At 38.7% G+C, this 16,578-nt stretch overlaps 1 long non-coding RNA gene across 2 annotated transcripts in view; it reads right to left on the reverse strand.

Moving 5' to 3' along the window:
• Positions 1–16,222, reverse strand: part of LOC135443336 (uncharacterized) — a 43,591-nt gene extending 27,369 nt beyond the window's left edge. For both annotated transcript variants that reach the window (XR_010438974.1, XR_010438972.1), the window contains exons 1-2: positions 16,148–16,222; positions 14,846–14,946 (exon numbers count right to left, since the gene is read on the reverse strand). This is a non-coding gene — a long non-coding RNA (uncharacterized LOC135443336). The remainder of the gene's footprint in view (positions 1–14,845; positions 14,947–16,147) is intronic.
• Positions 16,223–16,578: the final 356 nt, after the last annotated feature.

The following is a 16,578-nucleotide window of genomic DNA, read 5'->3' on the forward strand; positions in this document are numbered from 1 at the left end:
AAATATTAATTAGAAAGCATTTCCTGGATTTAGCAGCAGAGAGGTCTGGACGAGAGTTTGCATTAGGAGCTGTTTCTGAGCCACAGGAGAAAAGGGGGCAGATGGTGCCATCTGTTGGTCAATCCAAAATGGACATTAATGGAGCTAATGGAGCTTTGGGGTCTCCTACACCCGAGGTAACACCACAAGCTCACCCCTGAGCAGTGCCAATAGTGACCCTCACTGTTCCCAGTCAGGAGTGTGTGCAGAGCCACAGCAGCCCAGCACAGCCAGGGAATTGCAGCTCTGCTCCAGCACACACAGCTGACCTCATACAACATCCCAAAGTATTTTTTACTCAATGGAAAAGGTGAAGTGGCAGCCAGGTCATTACAGTCATGGAAATGTTTCTGTTTTGCTGTTTGCTTCACACACTATTTGTATGTATCTCTCTTCACGCATCCCATTACCTCCTGTGCCCTCTCTCTACTCATTTCCACACACACTGAGAATCATGCTGGCTCTTGCAGGAAATAAAGTTTTCCTTTGAACAGTTTTGCTGACCAGATTCTCCCAATCATATTTTGGCCTTTTCGCCTTAGCAAGCAGGTGTTTTCTTTGTAATGGAGTAGCGAGGATTTGGGGAAATGGAATGGGCTGTCATGAGGCTGCCACAGCAGAATCACTTTCCAAATAGATGTCTTTAGTCTTTGCATGAGAGAAAGGTGTGAAGAGCTAGGCCAATAAAGGAACATTCAAATCCAGCCATCCATAGAGGCTGCTGGCACACTGTCACAGACATCATGTCTCACAGAAAGGTAACAACAATCTGATTGCATTTCAGAATTAAATACAAAAAAAGCTCATTTGGTTGGCCAAATAGTCATGGCTAGGTCCAGACATGGACAATTTCAGTACACAACTCAGCAAACCATGAGGAGCAGAGGTGCAGTCAGCACTTGCACACACTCTCTGAACACTGTGGACTTGTGGATGTCTTCTGGAGACTCTGGGCAGACTTCTCTAATGATACAACTGCTCATCAAAAAGAAATTGGCTACTGACCACTGGGAGTGGTGGTTCCCTGTGCTCAGTAGGAACAGTCTTTTAAACCCAGAAACAGATTCATGGAATTGCATCCTATAATGCTCCAGCTCTGGTGCCAGCTCACAGGAGCCAGCATTGACTGGGCTCTTTAGCCTGAAGTTCTGCTGTTTTCCCCACATCCCCAGAACTGAGTTCATTACCCAGCTGAGGACACAGTAACCCCTCTTGGCAAGGACTTACTGTCAGTGTCCACCAGACAACAGGACATTTAAGATGGAGAGAAACATCTCCTGAGGTGAAGAACCTTCCCAGATGACCTGCCAAAGCCTCAGAAATCTTTCTCCAGGCAGCACATCTTTTTGCCCAGTGTCAAGACTCAGAATCAGAAGGTTGATTGTGCCCTTTGTAAAGACATAGAAAGGGAAGCACAGCAACAAAAGGAAGAACAGAAATAAAATTTGGGTTGCATGGGCGTACAATCCATGTGCACACACATAATTACAGCTAAACATTACTTCTCTGTCACATAGGAATTAAAAGATTAAAGAGCTAATGAATATTCTGGCAGCAAGTATGAGCAGTAATAGGCTTAGGTAGGATGCTGGGCAGCAGCATGATGTGAAGACTGAGTGAGGGTCTTTTACAGATTTAATGTCAAGGACATCACTTTTGAAATGCATTTACATATTTAGATTTTGCTATTGTGTCTGTTCTCTTCTCCCATCCATCACCAATTTTTGCAGCTAAGCCATTAACCATGGTATGGACAGGGAGGAGGGTGGAAAATGGTGATTAGTGAGGGAATAAAACAGACATTAACAAGTTATGAATTTCATTTCCATCCACAAAAGGAAAAAAAAAACCCACAAAACAAAACAAAATACCAACCAACCAAACAAACAACCCAACCACCTCATTTCTCTTTAAGTACAATAACTTTTCAGTGACTATTAGCATGCGTGTCTATATAAAATGAAGTCCTAGCAGGGAGGGGGGAGGAAACTTCTCTACAAAACTGCCTCTTTGTATGAAGTAAATAATAACTTCTTCTTTGTATGAAGTAATATGAAGTAAATAATTCTAAAACATCATGGGTTTGAATTCTCAACTCAAAACACATACAACAGTCTCTTGCACAAGAAACTGTCAGTGCACTCTATTGTGAAAAAGTGCAAGAGAGCACAGCAGTATGTTATACTCCATTACAGTTTTTGGTAAAATCATCAAACTATATAAAGACTGGAAAAGTATTTTCATAGTTTCACCAAATTCAGTTTGTTGTCCATAAGAATCTGATCTCTTGCATTTTTCATAGCATTTTTTTTCTTTCTTTCTTCAATTTATTTATATAAGGACTAGCATAAATTGAAGAGGGTGGGGGGCAGAGACAGGGAGGGAAAGGAGCTTTAGGCAATTGAATTTTCCAAAGTGTTTTGAGAGATAATTGGAAAATGGATTGAAAATGCTGCCAATCACCTTAATAGATGCAAAAATCACAGGAGATACTCCTGTGGGACACCAGAAAGAACTTCACTCTATTTGTTTCCATTGAAAAGAAATTTCAGGCTACACCAAAATTTTGCTAAACTCCATTAGACTCCATATATGCTCCCAGTCATACTGCTTATTATTACAAGCATTATTATATTCTAGATAACAGGAAAACATTAAAATGTAAACACAAACCTACTCTGAATGAAAACACTTAAAGAATTCTGTAGCATGAAAACTTCCCTGATGTGGAGACAATCAGAGCAGCAAAAAAAAAAAAAAAAAAGGTGGTAAAAGAGATTGCCTGTAATATTTCACTATTTCTTTACAATTTTCCACTTATATCCCTGGTATAAAACTGTTCCAAGTCTTTGGTCAATCTTCACTTTTTCATTGTCTAGAGGACGCTTTTCACCAACTACAGAACAACTATTTTTCTTGCATCTCTACATATACTGAAACCAGGCATATGAGATTCAAACAATGTTACAGACACTACCACAGTGTTTTGAATTTAATAGAATCATGGAAATTTTTACAGTTTTTTCTTTTCCTTCTAAGATTTCCACATAGAAAAAAAATAATTAAGAAAAAAAAGTGTTAATTGATTCAATTACGTATTTGAATTAAGAAAAACAAGTGTGGTAAGCACCTACATAAAATGATTGAGCAATCTATCTTTCACCAATTCACTTATTTTTCTACACAGTTTACCTTCACCTAATGTTTGGAATTCACCATCTCATATATTTGGGTTAGTCTTCTCTGGTTAAATATCAAAAAAAAGGAATAAACATCACAAAGAAATAGACCTTCCACCCTAATTGGTATGTTTTTCAAAAGAGATCCTATAGAAAACAGAGAAGGAAATGGACAATGTGCTGATCACATCCAGCTGAAAGTGTAGGAATTGAATCCAGCAAAGTGGCAGCACAGAAACTTGCATAGAATAACTGTTAATTTTCAGAAGGGCAGGTGGCTCACTATGTATGTGTGAGAGTCCTGACTTAAAAGGTAGTTTTCTCTAAGCCCTGCTGACAGTTAGCACAAGCCACATTTGTCAGTGCGAGCAAACCACGGCACATCCTGCTCTTTATTCAGCTCCTGTAATCCTGTCTCAAGAAGAGGAGCGCATTTACATGCCAGACCAACACGTTGTACAGGAAAACATTGCACTGAGCTGTCATTCTTCATATGCAAAAATGAAACACGAGATTTACCACTCATCCTCAGTGACCTGGAGTGGAGCAACCCTAATAGCAGGTGGTTCAGCTGTTTTGATTGAGCTCTTATCTAGGAAACTCCCATAAACCCCATTTTGCATGACTAAATCTCCAATAGGACGGTGCTGAGTAAAACTGCGGAGAAAACGAGGGCTCCAGCGTTTGAGCACTGGAAATGCCTGGGCAGGGATGCTATCCAGGATCACAGGAGTTACCCAGGATCACACCAATGCCAGGCTGTGTGTCTGCTGTCTGACAACAGCTCACAAGCCAACTGCAGGCTCACACATTGCTGAGATTGCTGAGCTCAGGCAGAAGCTGTTTGGCTGCCACACAACAGGAAGGCAGCAGCACACATATGTACAAAGAGACCCACAGAATCCAGTCCCCCCTCTCCAATGGCAGTCTGAATGCCATCAGCTTAGTTTAATTTTTAATTAGATTTTACTGTAACAAATACCATGGATTGTGCTACAGCTTGCATACATGAGTATACTGCTGCCAAGACTGCTAATAAAATATTATGTCTTTTCACGATTTAGATAATCACAAATCTGCCCTTTTCTTTCAGCCAAAACCCATTCTTAAAATTCAGAATGAAAGGTTGTTTTAACAGGCATGATGAAATAGGCAAGATAATTGCAGAAACAGCTCATTTCTCTCAGAGATGATAAAAAGGATACAATGACCATCCCTCGCCCACAAAATCCTATTTATTATTGCTTAGGACATTTGCACAGATTCTGGAATGCAGCTTTATGATGCTATTTCTTTTTACCATGCTGTTACATCCTCTCTCACACAGTGTTTTGAAACACATTCATGTTAGATCCTTTTGTCTTCTACATAGAATATTTATGGACGATTTTTACTGCAAGTCATAAATTAATTAATAATTATAAACTGTAATACCAAGAGCCAAAAACCAGCCCCCATAAAATACTACTTTCTCAAAGAAGTTAATGACACTCCTTTAGACAAGATACCAACCTATCAGAGATGATATTTCTATCCTGAAAGAGATTGCTTGGATACCTGTGGGTACTCTATACATTCAAAATCTTTAACATGATGATACACTCCCTGAAGGACATCTGAATAAAATAAGGAATTAATTTGGATGTGTTATTGCCCAGTCATGAAGCTGGACCTCGTGTGTTTATGGCAAGGAGAAACTTGGTTTCTGATGCATTGAAATAGTTTTGTATAGTAATTTTCTGAAGCTGCCATTTTTCAAATGTCATACAGATCCTTTATAGAAGGACAGTGGTTTCCAGATAATAATAGCTACTTCTGTGTCTTTCCTTCAAAATACATGCTAGTTGCCCACTAAATGCTGAAGGTTTATACTCCTCTTTCAGATAACTGTCAGGACACTTACATTTAGTTGCAAACTATCATATATTAATTCCTTTATGCAAGTTATATCAATATTAAGAATATTTTCTGCATGTTGATGCAGAGGGGTTTTTGGTAATATAATCAGTTTTAAATGTAAAACATCACAGTACAAACACTGATTAACTGGTTGAATTGAGAACTACATCAGTTTAAAAACTATTTTTTTTCAAATATAAAATGTTTCTTTCATTGAGTTAATAAAACAAAGGGGTTGATTTGAGGTGGGTTTGTTGGTTTAGGTTTGTTTTTTTTAATTGTCAATGCTTTGCTGAGGTGATTAATAACTTTTATAACCACTCTTGGGGCTTATGGATGTCTACACAGATCTGCTTTGCTTCAATGGGATGGCAAACACGAGAGAGTTGGGATTGTTCAGCCTTAGGATGTGAAGGCTCCAGGAAAACCAACTGGCAGCATTCCAGTGCCTAAAGGGGGCCTGCAAGAAAGCTGGAAAAGGACTTTTCCCATGGGCATGCAGTGACAGGACAAAGGGGAATGGCACTAAGCTGAAAGAGGTTTAAATTAGATATTAGGAAGAAATTCTTTACTGTGAGAGTGGTGAGGCACTGGCCCCGGTTGCTCAGACAAGCTGAAGATGCCACATCCCTGGACAGGGTTTATGAGCAACCTGGTCTAATGGAAAATATTCCTGCCCAGGGAAGGGAGGTTGGAATGAGATCATCTTTAGGTTAAAAAGTTAAAAAAAAAAATCTTTAGGTTTAACACTTAAAAATGTTGTGAGATTCACTGCTTTTAAATTAGGTGTAGAACTTCAAGGCAAATGTAAATTAGGACTTGGAAAATTTATTTATAGAAGAAATTTTTAAAAATAAAAGATTCACAAAACAAACCCTCACAGTTTTCCAGATGTATTCATTTAGGGGACAAGATTCCCTTCCAGCTTCCACCAATCTAAATTAGAACAACTGAAATTAAACCAAATGGCAGCATTGCTACGAAAGCATAAATGAAAAAGGCTGTTAATTTTATTGCCACAGCCTTCAGAAAACTGGAGACAATACAAGAAGCACAGAATGTGTGAAAAGCCCTGCATAATACTTCATCTTCCCGCCAGCCCTGGGTGCAATCTCAGCAGCGCTCCGAGTGAGCTGTGCATCATCTATCACTGCAGCACTTGAGAAAACCCAAATCACATCTCAAATCACGCCATATCCCAGATGCCAGTGATTAACAGAGGTAACTGCTTTATCCAGATCTCTGCGGGCATGGAAACGTGCACTCGCCTAGGAAAGCTAACTCTGGGCAAACAACTCAATTTCAAGCTGCAGGGAGGAAGCACAAGGGTTAAGAAAAACTTTACCAGCCCGTGTTGTATTGGAGCAATCACTGTAATGCCAGTGCTCTGGGCAATGACAATCTGTTAGGTCTTTTCTAAACCCAGTACAAGCATTTGTAATGCAAATGCTGGCACACTGAATATATCACTGTTCCTACATCCAGTGATACCAGCAAGGGGAGAAATCATGTGGCTCCCTCAGAAGCAGCTTGTTCCCTCTAGCTCCTCTTTACTTCCCTGTGTCTCCTCTAATCCAGTTCTAAAGGTCTTTAAGCACAGAGTTTGTTGTTCAGGACTAGTTACAGCATGTTCACCTATTTTCTCCCCTTTTGTGTGATTTTAACTCGGTTTTGTTGAGCTGTGTTTGTGGTACCCCGAGTTCAGCACTCTATGAACAATCCTCCTGCTTAGAAACTGATGGCAGGAATAAAGGCTAAGAGTTGTGAGAAATTTATGGTTTGATTTCCTTGGAATCTGGTAATTTTGGCAAATCAAGCACTTACACGTGGTAAAGTACTTAGAAAAACCAGGAAACTGGGTGTCCAACTTAGAAATGTTCAAAGAAAAAGAACAATAGTCTAAAGAAAAATTATTATCATTTGATATTGCCATTCAGTTTGCTGCATGAATAAACAGATAAATAACACACATACAGCATTTTGTGTGCATCACCAACTCATCTGCTCTGGCTCACAACCATTTCTGGTTTAGAAGCCACCATAAGAATTTTACCACAAAAGTGTTGAACACTTGAAAAGCCAATTTAAGCCCACCACAGCTTATCTTTCTGACTGACTTTTAATGGATGTGCTAAAAACAGGCCTCAAGTTTGTTGAGGGACCTGTAGAACAACTTGGAAACAAACTGGAAGGAGTTACATAAGAATATTTACTTTTTTTTTTATCCTGACAAAATCACTCCACTTACAGCTCACCATGCAAATGAACAGGAAGATTTTTTCCAGTTTCCCCTTGCCCTTTGTTAAAATAAACTACACCTCTCAGAAATAAAAGTGAATCCAGCTGCTTATCTTGGAAGAAATTAGCAGAGACAAATATATGACAAAGTACATTAGTCATATTCAACTGCTTAAGTCAGTTGAACCCAGAAACTAAATTTTCAACTTATTCTCCTTTCATTTAAATGCATATTTGAAAACTAGGAAGCTACCAAATGTTCACCAAATGGCCATGTTATTACAAGGCAGACACATCTGTAAGAGCAGTAGGAACAAGATCAAATTTCAGGGCTTTTTTGCACCAGTGCTGAGATGGAATTCACAGCTTCTCACTTCTAGTTCTACAGAGACAAGAGAATGATAAGTGATATGACCTAAAAATTACACAGGAGGACCTGCCATGACATGTATGTGAGATGAACAAAACATGAGGATAAGGTGCTAAGTGGTCTGCACAGAGGGTGAGCTTCCACACAGTTAAAATGTCCACAAAAATCTCACAGGGAGGGCTAGGAACTACAGTATAGACAAGAAATGTGGGAACTGATCTTGCCCAATCCCAGTGTTCAGTAGCAGAAGAAATTCCCATTCCAAGAGGTGTAGTTCCAAAGCAGTAGGAACTCACAATCTCACTGAATTAGTACAAATCCATTGGACTGACCGTTGGATTAATAAAAAGTAAAACAGCAATGAAAAGGAGTTTTACCTGATACACCAACTTAAATTTATTTTCTATCTGTATGTATTTCCTAGTTTAAGAAATCACTGCTTCTAAACATAAAGACAGAAAGTGTGAAGACCTATGAATATATTTTCCACAGTATCTAGCACCAGAGCTATGCACAAAATCTGAAATATTTAATGGTGAAGGCTAAAGTTAAACTGACATGACCTTCACACATGGACATAAGTAAAGCAGGAAAAAGTTTTATCTTCAAAAGAGGAATAAGCAACTATTTCCATTATGCCACAGGACTGAAGAGTTGTTTGTGATGATACAGTAAATGAACGACTTGAAGACATAATCTTGTTTGACTGAACATCCCTTGTCCCTGCAATCAGGTAATAATCAATATCACCTAATCAGGTGATTTTTATGAATATCCAACACTACAGGTAAAAGTTTTCAATGATTGAATGAAGCACAATTTCTCAAGTTCTCTCATTGACAATCAAGAACATTCCTGGGTTCTATTCTAAGTGATCCCCAACATGCAAGTCACTAAGGATTAGTATTCTTCATCTACCTGGCTGCATATACTGAAAACAAAATGAAAAACAGCCATTGCAGAGTACAGGTTAGGCAGGACATTTATCTTTGTACTTTATGGAGTAAAATAACTGAACTCAACAACAACTAACTTAGAGGAAAAGAAATTTTAGAATAGATATCATGCTGCAACTTTCCTTATTGCATTTCTAAATGTACAGAACAATTTCGTTTTGAATTAAACAGATTATTAATACTTTAAAACAACAAGGTTCACATCTCTTCCTCAAACTATTTATTTAACATTGTCATCATTTCTTAATGGAAAAACCCCAAAAAAGATACAAATCTATTTAGCATATCAATGAAATTAGAAGGGAAGTCCTATTGAAGGACTAACTCTCCTTAATGCCCTTATTCTCCCTTCATTATGCCACTGATGCCCCATGACAGCAACATTAATTTGACATGGATGAGTTATGACCCACAGTGTCTTGCACAACTCTCAGGAAGCCTAAGGCAGGGTTTTTCTGCTCTGGGTATTGGGACCAGAAGGACCATGCAGGAAACCAGTGCAATTGAAGGAGCAATTAAGCTACAGGTTGTTTTGCTGTCAGCAGTTAAGCAGCTGTGCCTAATAAATTATTTGATTATACAACATCTTATAGCTTTGACACCGATTGTAACCGTGCATAAAACTAACATTCAGTGGCTTTGTATATTTGCTAGTGTGAGTATAACTTTAATTCCTCCTGCTACTCATTAGTGCAATCCAAAGCACTGTTGGGCTTTCCATACCAATGGTCAGCATGCTCAGAGCACTTCAAAAACATGGACTAAAATACAACAATCTTGAGAAGGAAGTGGGAAAGGATTGCTATCACTTTTTCCTGCTGAAAAACAAGGCCACTCTCACCCAGAGCAGAAATGAGTAAGAGGGAGAAACTGAGGCACAAATACATTGTATGTATACAATTAAACATAAACCACAAATCAATAGAGGTATCCAAGAAATTAATGAACTAGAATCCTGATTTATTATTTTTAATAGGTAGAATACCTTGCTAATGTATGCAGCTTGTTTCTGGCACTTGCACTACCTTCCTCAGGAGCTCTCAATTATCTCTATATGCAGTGCTTCCTGCTTGGGAGCTGCAATCATGGACTTGAAATTCCCAGTCCCACACTGACCCCGTGCTACTCTGCATCCCCCAAAATAAAAGGGGAATTTGCTCTGTGCAAGGTCTTGCACAAAACTCAATTTAAAAAAAAAAAAAAAAAATCACTGCAAAGCAGCCCTCACAACCACTGCAAGTCTGAAGAGTTTCCCCCCATCATGACAATCATTTCCTAAAAAATGCTGGCATATCAATCCTCCCCATCTCCTCATGTGGCCACCAAGAGCTGTGGACCCTGTCATTGTTCTCCAGCTGAATGTCCCAGTCCTCCAGCGGGGACCCAAACATTGTCAAGATGACTCAGAGGACCAGCACACATCACGTATAACAAAGCAGTGAATTAAGCACATCTCCAAAAAATTCAGACAGCAATTCATAAACTATTAAATGGAAGATTATAATAACAAATAGATGAATTCAGTCCTCCATGGATAATACATGTACAAAAATGCTAATCTTTGAGGCTAAATTATTCACAGCCAATGAGTCAATCAGCCCTATTCCCTCACAGACCACTGTTTCCGGGAGCTATTTATAAGTGAGACAAAATTGATGTGCTTGTATCATCTATTTCTCTACAAGGGGAAAGTGCATGATAATCCTCTTTTTATTCCCTTTATTAAGGCAGTCCATGAATGTGAATAGCAAGAAAAACCACAAGAACTATCTGTAATTCATACTGCAGTGACAGCTAAACTGCTAAGTTAGTGAATTTGGCCAACATTACAAATTTCTTGGTTCTTCAGGCACTTAATAATGAAATACCTCATTAATTAAGTGATGTAGTCAGCAGAACTCTGAACAAAACAGCCCATGCCAGAATGTTGTCACTGTCTTTTAAAATACCTGGTATACAGGGACTATTCTTTAAACCAAAACATCCAATTCCCAGGAGCAGCTACAATCAGAAATCACTGCTAAAAAAAAAAAAAAATAAAGAAGCAAATCACACATATTTCTCTTCCCTGACTTTCCAGCCAGCTGCATTTCCCCCAGTCACAAGACCCGACTTGGAGGGGCTCAGATCTCCAGGACAGCAGAGAAAATAATGAAATAATGCAATCCCCATAAAAGGACTTTTCTGCTGAAAGAAGGATCCACCCCTTGAGTGCAGGTTCAGAACAACTTTAAGGGACTGGGTAGCAGAACTCTCTGAGGTCCATGTTCTCCCTCTAAAATAGGAGCAAGGTCCATAACTGCCACACAAACTTTTTTGGCAATTACAGCTCTATCAGAATCAAGGAGCAAGTGAGCTTAATGATTTTTATACGCAACCAGTTGCCACATTACTCATTTCAACGGAGAAGAGACCCACCATAGAAAAATGCATTTCCAAAACCAATTTAAAGGTGAAGGCAGCCAGGTTCCCTGAATCAGGATCTAATGAGATTCCAAGGCTCAGCTCGGGAGAGTTGGTGCTGTACCAGCAGAGGAGAGGCTGCTCTCACCTCTTCTCTCAGTGACAGCTCAGCCCCCAGAAGGACACTGACACTTCCATGGACCCTGGCTACCTCATTTACCAATGAAACAGCCCAATTAACTTCCATAGGGGTTATGCATCAAATTCTTGCTGAAATTAATGTGCTCAAATGTCTTGCCTGGCTTTGTAGGGTTGAATCCTCATTTACGTGTGGCTGAGTGCCTCTCCCTATCCCTGGAAATGGCACAGGTTTTATCCTAGCTGTATAAAGTGACAATGACATTAAAGGGTTAAGAAAGAAAACATTAAGCATGATATACAAATACAGTTTAAGCTAATCAAAAATAAATTAAACGCCTCTTTAAACAACAAAAACAACATTAGTTTAAGTTTGTTTTTTTTTAAATTCGCTCACACAGACAACAAAGAGAGCATAGATTCAACTAAAATCAAATGAGATTCAAAATTGCTTCCAGTGTTGGTGCTGAAAACAAAGCATGCACAAGGGTCTACTACACTGCTGTCTTGCAAGGCATAAACCAGCTCTGCAATAAACTGCTTGATGCTGTCTTGCTGGTCATAAAGCTACCAAAAAAAAAAAAAAAAAAGGGAAAAAGGGATATGCCATTTTTATGACACTTTAGGGTCCAATGCAATATAAAATATATCTTTCTGGTAGCGTATGCTTTCGGAGCAGCTTCTAGTGACTTTGAGGTTTATATACACTTTTGTCAGAGAGGAAGAGAACATATTTTCTGTTGGATTGGGCCATAGGCAGCTCTAGCTGTACCCAAAGGACAGTGTAAATGACAAGCATTCTGAACCCCAGGGAAAATATAAATCATTACCAACAAGACCAAGATAAGAGTTCCTTGAACTGACATTTCCAGTTTTAACAGACAGTTTTCTATTCCCTTAATAGTTAAAAGAAATATTAACTTTCCTAAATACATTAAAATTATCTTCACATGGATTGAAGAATACCATCACAATACCACTCAATAAATGTAACAAGACCATTTCTTCAGATAATTTCTTTGACTGCACTGCCATTTTCATTGCCTCCTTTGGCTGTTCACCACAAAGAGTGCAGGTGTCTTCATGGTTTTCCCTGGCCTATCCCAAACTCCACACCCTCACACACCACACTGATTCCTTCAATTCTTGTTAAGCTTTCAGGACACTGTTATTAATTTTGCTTCTAACAAGTATCTTTTGTCTTCTCCTTACTGATGTTTTTTTCTAAAGCTTAACTTCTTTTTACCTTGACACCTATGCACAGACAATATGTGAGGCTACATAAATTAACTTCTGCTTTCTTTGCACTTGAGTTTGTTGACATTATCATACTATTCCTTACTATTTTGGGACAATATATTCTCTGGGGGATGGACTGATATTCTTCCCCCCACATTATACAGCATCCCAAACCCAAAGCAGCCACATTCCTACACAACAATGTCAAACAAATAATGTACAGCAATAACCTTAAGCTGGATTTCCTAGATTTTTTAAGACATTATTTTAGCACAACTACCTGTAGTGTCTTTTACTCAAAAAAAAAAAAAATTCACACATGCTCTCCAATCTGAATCTATATAACCCAAGCCTTGATGTGTTAAACTTTGATGTGTAGTGGACTCCAGCTAAATTAAATGTAGAAACTTGACCACTAATGCAGCTTTTTTCCTGGGCAAAATACACTGCATTTTATCTAAGAGACACATAGGGAGTACAAACGAGAAAAACACTTCCAAAAAGATCTTCTCTTAGGAGCCCAAGATCTTCTCTTAGGATCAACAGATCCAGGTTGCAGGCAAATTATTAGAAAACAAGTTGTTGAGGCAATATTCCATCAAAATTACTACTATCAGCCATAAACATATGGGACCTTCTAAGTATCCAGGGTAATAAGTCTTGTATATTATTGCTGGGAATTCCTCCAAAGCCCAAATCATTTTTAGTTTGTGAAGCTCCCTAATTTATTTTCCATGGTTGGGAGGAATCTGGTGCTAAACTAAAAACACAGTTTTACCCCCCATTATCTCTGCACATAAAGAGTCACAGAGCTTTGGGCTAGAATTAACATGAGATAGGCTATTATGACTGCAAGAACATTTAGCAGTCCCTGTTGACTTTGCAGTTTGTAATAATAAATATCCTCCCCATAATATCTTACTCCATTTTTTCTGAACACTATGCCTTAAGGAAGTCTTGAAGCTTGTGATAAAATGCTAACAGTATTTACCTATTTTGTTGCTAGCCTGGATTTCCTTTTCTCCCTGGGAAAAGTCATTTAAAGAAAAGATATTTGCAAGCAAAAGCTCTTAAAAGTATAACCTCTGATTTCATGAATGCCCTACAGAAATATGATGTTTTACTGTATTTGATTACTGAAGCAAAACTGACTCTGCTGGTACAAAGTAATGGCACCATTTTATAGGGAAGCACTTGCTGTTCCACGAAGGAAAAACCTTGTAATCAGCAATGAAGGTTATACAAGATGCAGCCTGCAAGTCAGAAGTGTCCTATTAGCACCAATCAAGGTGATAATTAATACCAGGTTTCTGTAAGGAGGGGGCAGGCTTTTAGGGGGCTTCACAAAGTACTGAACTTCATGCACATAATAAGCAGTTCAAAGTACTCTTACTTTATTAAGAACATGCTGAAAGTGACTAAAAGTAAGGTGTACTCTTGCATACATAAGTATCTTACTTTGTTAGGCTAACCCTGTGCAACAGAAAAAATTTGCCTACCCTCATATACATTAAGGATGAAGGAATTTGGCAGTTTTCTTTTTGTTGTTGAGGATTTTTAAGGGTGGGAGTATTTTGGGTTGTGTTTGGTTTTTTGGGGTTTTTTTTGCCCCCAGAATTGTTCATAAATACATTTAGGAGAAAAAAATTTAAATGAAGACAACATTCTTTATACATTCAAGGTTTCAGTTCACTAAAAGCTTTCCAGCAAACTAGAGTAACATTTCACATTTCAGGCACTACAGTTTTCCTTCAACTCATTCTTGCTGGTTTTTACTTATTCATAGGTCTGTCAAGCAAATTCAGCAGAGTATCAAGCAAAACATCCACATCACAAATACCCTCTCTCATAAAAAGACAATCTCAATCTCCATAGATGTCAGCAAGTACTCATAAAAACAAATTAAATCAAGCCATGCTTACACACCTAAATGTGTATTACCCTCTACCCCTTGCACCTTGTGTGGTGTCTATTGGCAATTGATTCTTTTTAGGCAGGGAAAGCAAAAAAACAATTAAGTTATGAATAAGACCAACAATACATTCTGTGCTTCACACACATGCCCAGTTCAAGTTGAATTGTGAACAGATGGAAAGGAAAACATTCTCATATATTTCAGCTTCACCACATTCCTCAATATTTTTCTAGATCAATAAAAATACACTTTTTAAAAATTAAAATGTTTAAAAGTATAAGCTATTTCCAAATAGGCAATCCACTGATCTTTAGCTTACTGACTCGTTTCCCTTTGCCACCTCATTGACTGTGGCATTATTCTTACTGGACAGCAATTCACTATGGGCATTATTTGCAGACAGTTAATTTTCTCTATGAAATTGATTTCAATAATTTTACTTTCAGCATTTATAAAGGTTATTTCTTACCTGTGTATTTGCTTGGTGTGACTCCCCGTTTTCCTCCTACAAATGAGCTATTTTCCAGTTCTCATGAGCTTTCCACAAATGTTGCTGTAAAGGTGTCTAATCTGCAAGGTGAGGGTGAGATATGCTGTATAAAACATGGTTTTTAAACTTGCATAAATAAACGGGTGATTTCTTTTTTAACAAAGCAGGCAAATGAATCTGAACTTATTTGAACCCACTAAAGCAGTGGAGGAAATCTCCACCATCCTCAGCCACAGCATTTCCCCAACAGCTCCTCTTCACCTTCTCTATCCTCTTTCCTAGGGCTGTCTTCATTTATTGGTACCATTTCCAACTCCTTACTCTTCAAATATTTACACCCTGGTTTTGTGCTGGCCACCACCCCTCACCTGCTCTTTTCTGCTTCACCTTTTTCTAATCCTCTCTGATTTTGTGCCTCTGCATTTCCATGGCCTCCCCACCTTGGAGAGCACACTCCCACCGCCAGGTTCCATTGCTAACGGGTGCAGTTAGAGATAGCAGGATGACACATTTTACACCACCACCACACTGAACACAGCCACAACATTCCCCTGGTGCCACTGCACATCCAGATGCCAGGGTGAAGTGCAGCCTGAGCTTCACTAGGCACTGGAATTTTCTCCCTGCTCCTCTCCCAGCTCAGCCCACCTTCACATGACAAGCATAAAGTCACGGAGCCCTCAGCACAATCTCACAAACTCTTATGCAAGTAAACAGTTTGATTCCCATGGAGCTCCTCCAGGATAAGGTAAAGCATTGCAGAATTGGGAAAGTGGCCCCTTGCTGAGGCACCAAAGACACTTCTCCTCATAACTTTATTTTACATGTAAAGTGCTGTGCATTTCACATAGCAATACATTTATACACTCTTTGATCATTTATCTTTCTCAGGCCTCTGTAATTTTCAAGTTAACCACTTCATTCTTCACTACACACAGCCTCATTTAATTTCCTTATATCTGCAGAGCAGGAATTAGACAGGCCCAGAATAGATCAAACAGTGCTGAATTTGGGTCATTATCCACAAAGCATCCCAAGACAGTCTGCCTCAGCTGTCAGTGAAAGTTCACTTGCAATGCTTTACTCACACTAGAAAAGGAGATAGGGAAGACTGGCAACCTTCATTAGACCAAAAATCTTAAAACTATTTAAAGCATGACCTCAAGATCTTCTTCAATGCTCACACACCTGAAAGCTCACCTCTCCTTTTTTCTCCCAAGAGCATGGATTTATTATATTTTTCAAATCAGACACTTTATCTACTATTCTAGAGAGCAGTACCTGAAAGCAGCAATTTTCCAGAGTCTCTTCACAGCAGGCATTTCCTCTAACTACCCAAACATGCTTAGATTTAATCAGACTGAACCTCATCACCTGGTTTAAATTAACTATGTGCTTAAGTACTCCAGTGCCCCAATGCCAGAATAGCTTATCTATACCTCTAAAACCAAACCCTCCCTCCTGTCTTTTTCTAAGTACAACTCTAGAACACTGAACACTGGCTTTAATCTGGTTTTGTTACCCATTCATTTTGCATATTTTGACTTGTTTTCATTTTTAAATTAATACAGGATATTGTATCCTCCTGCTAAACCAGTTGTTGTGTCCCAGTTTCACTGTAAATCCAACAAACAGGAAACACAGAGTCCCTGCTTTGGTTTGCTAGAGATATTTACATATAGTCACTAAGGAAAGGTTATTTATTCCATCTG

This window comes from Zonotrichia leucophrys, chromosome 1 (genome assembly GCF_028769735.1).
Source record: "Zonotrichia leucophrys gambelii isolate GWCS_2022_RI chromosome 1, RI_Zleu_2.0, whole genome shotgun sequence".
NCBI lineage: Eukaryota > Metazoa > Chordata > Aves > Passeriformes > Passerellidae > Zonotrichia > Zonotrichia leucophrys.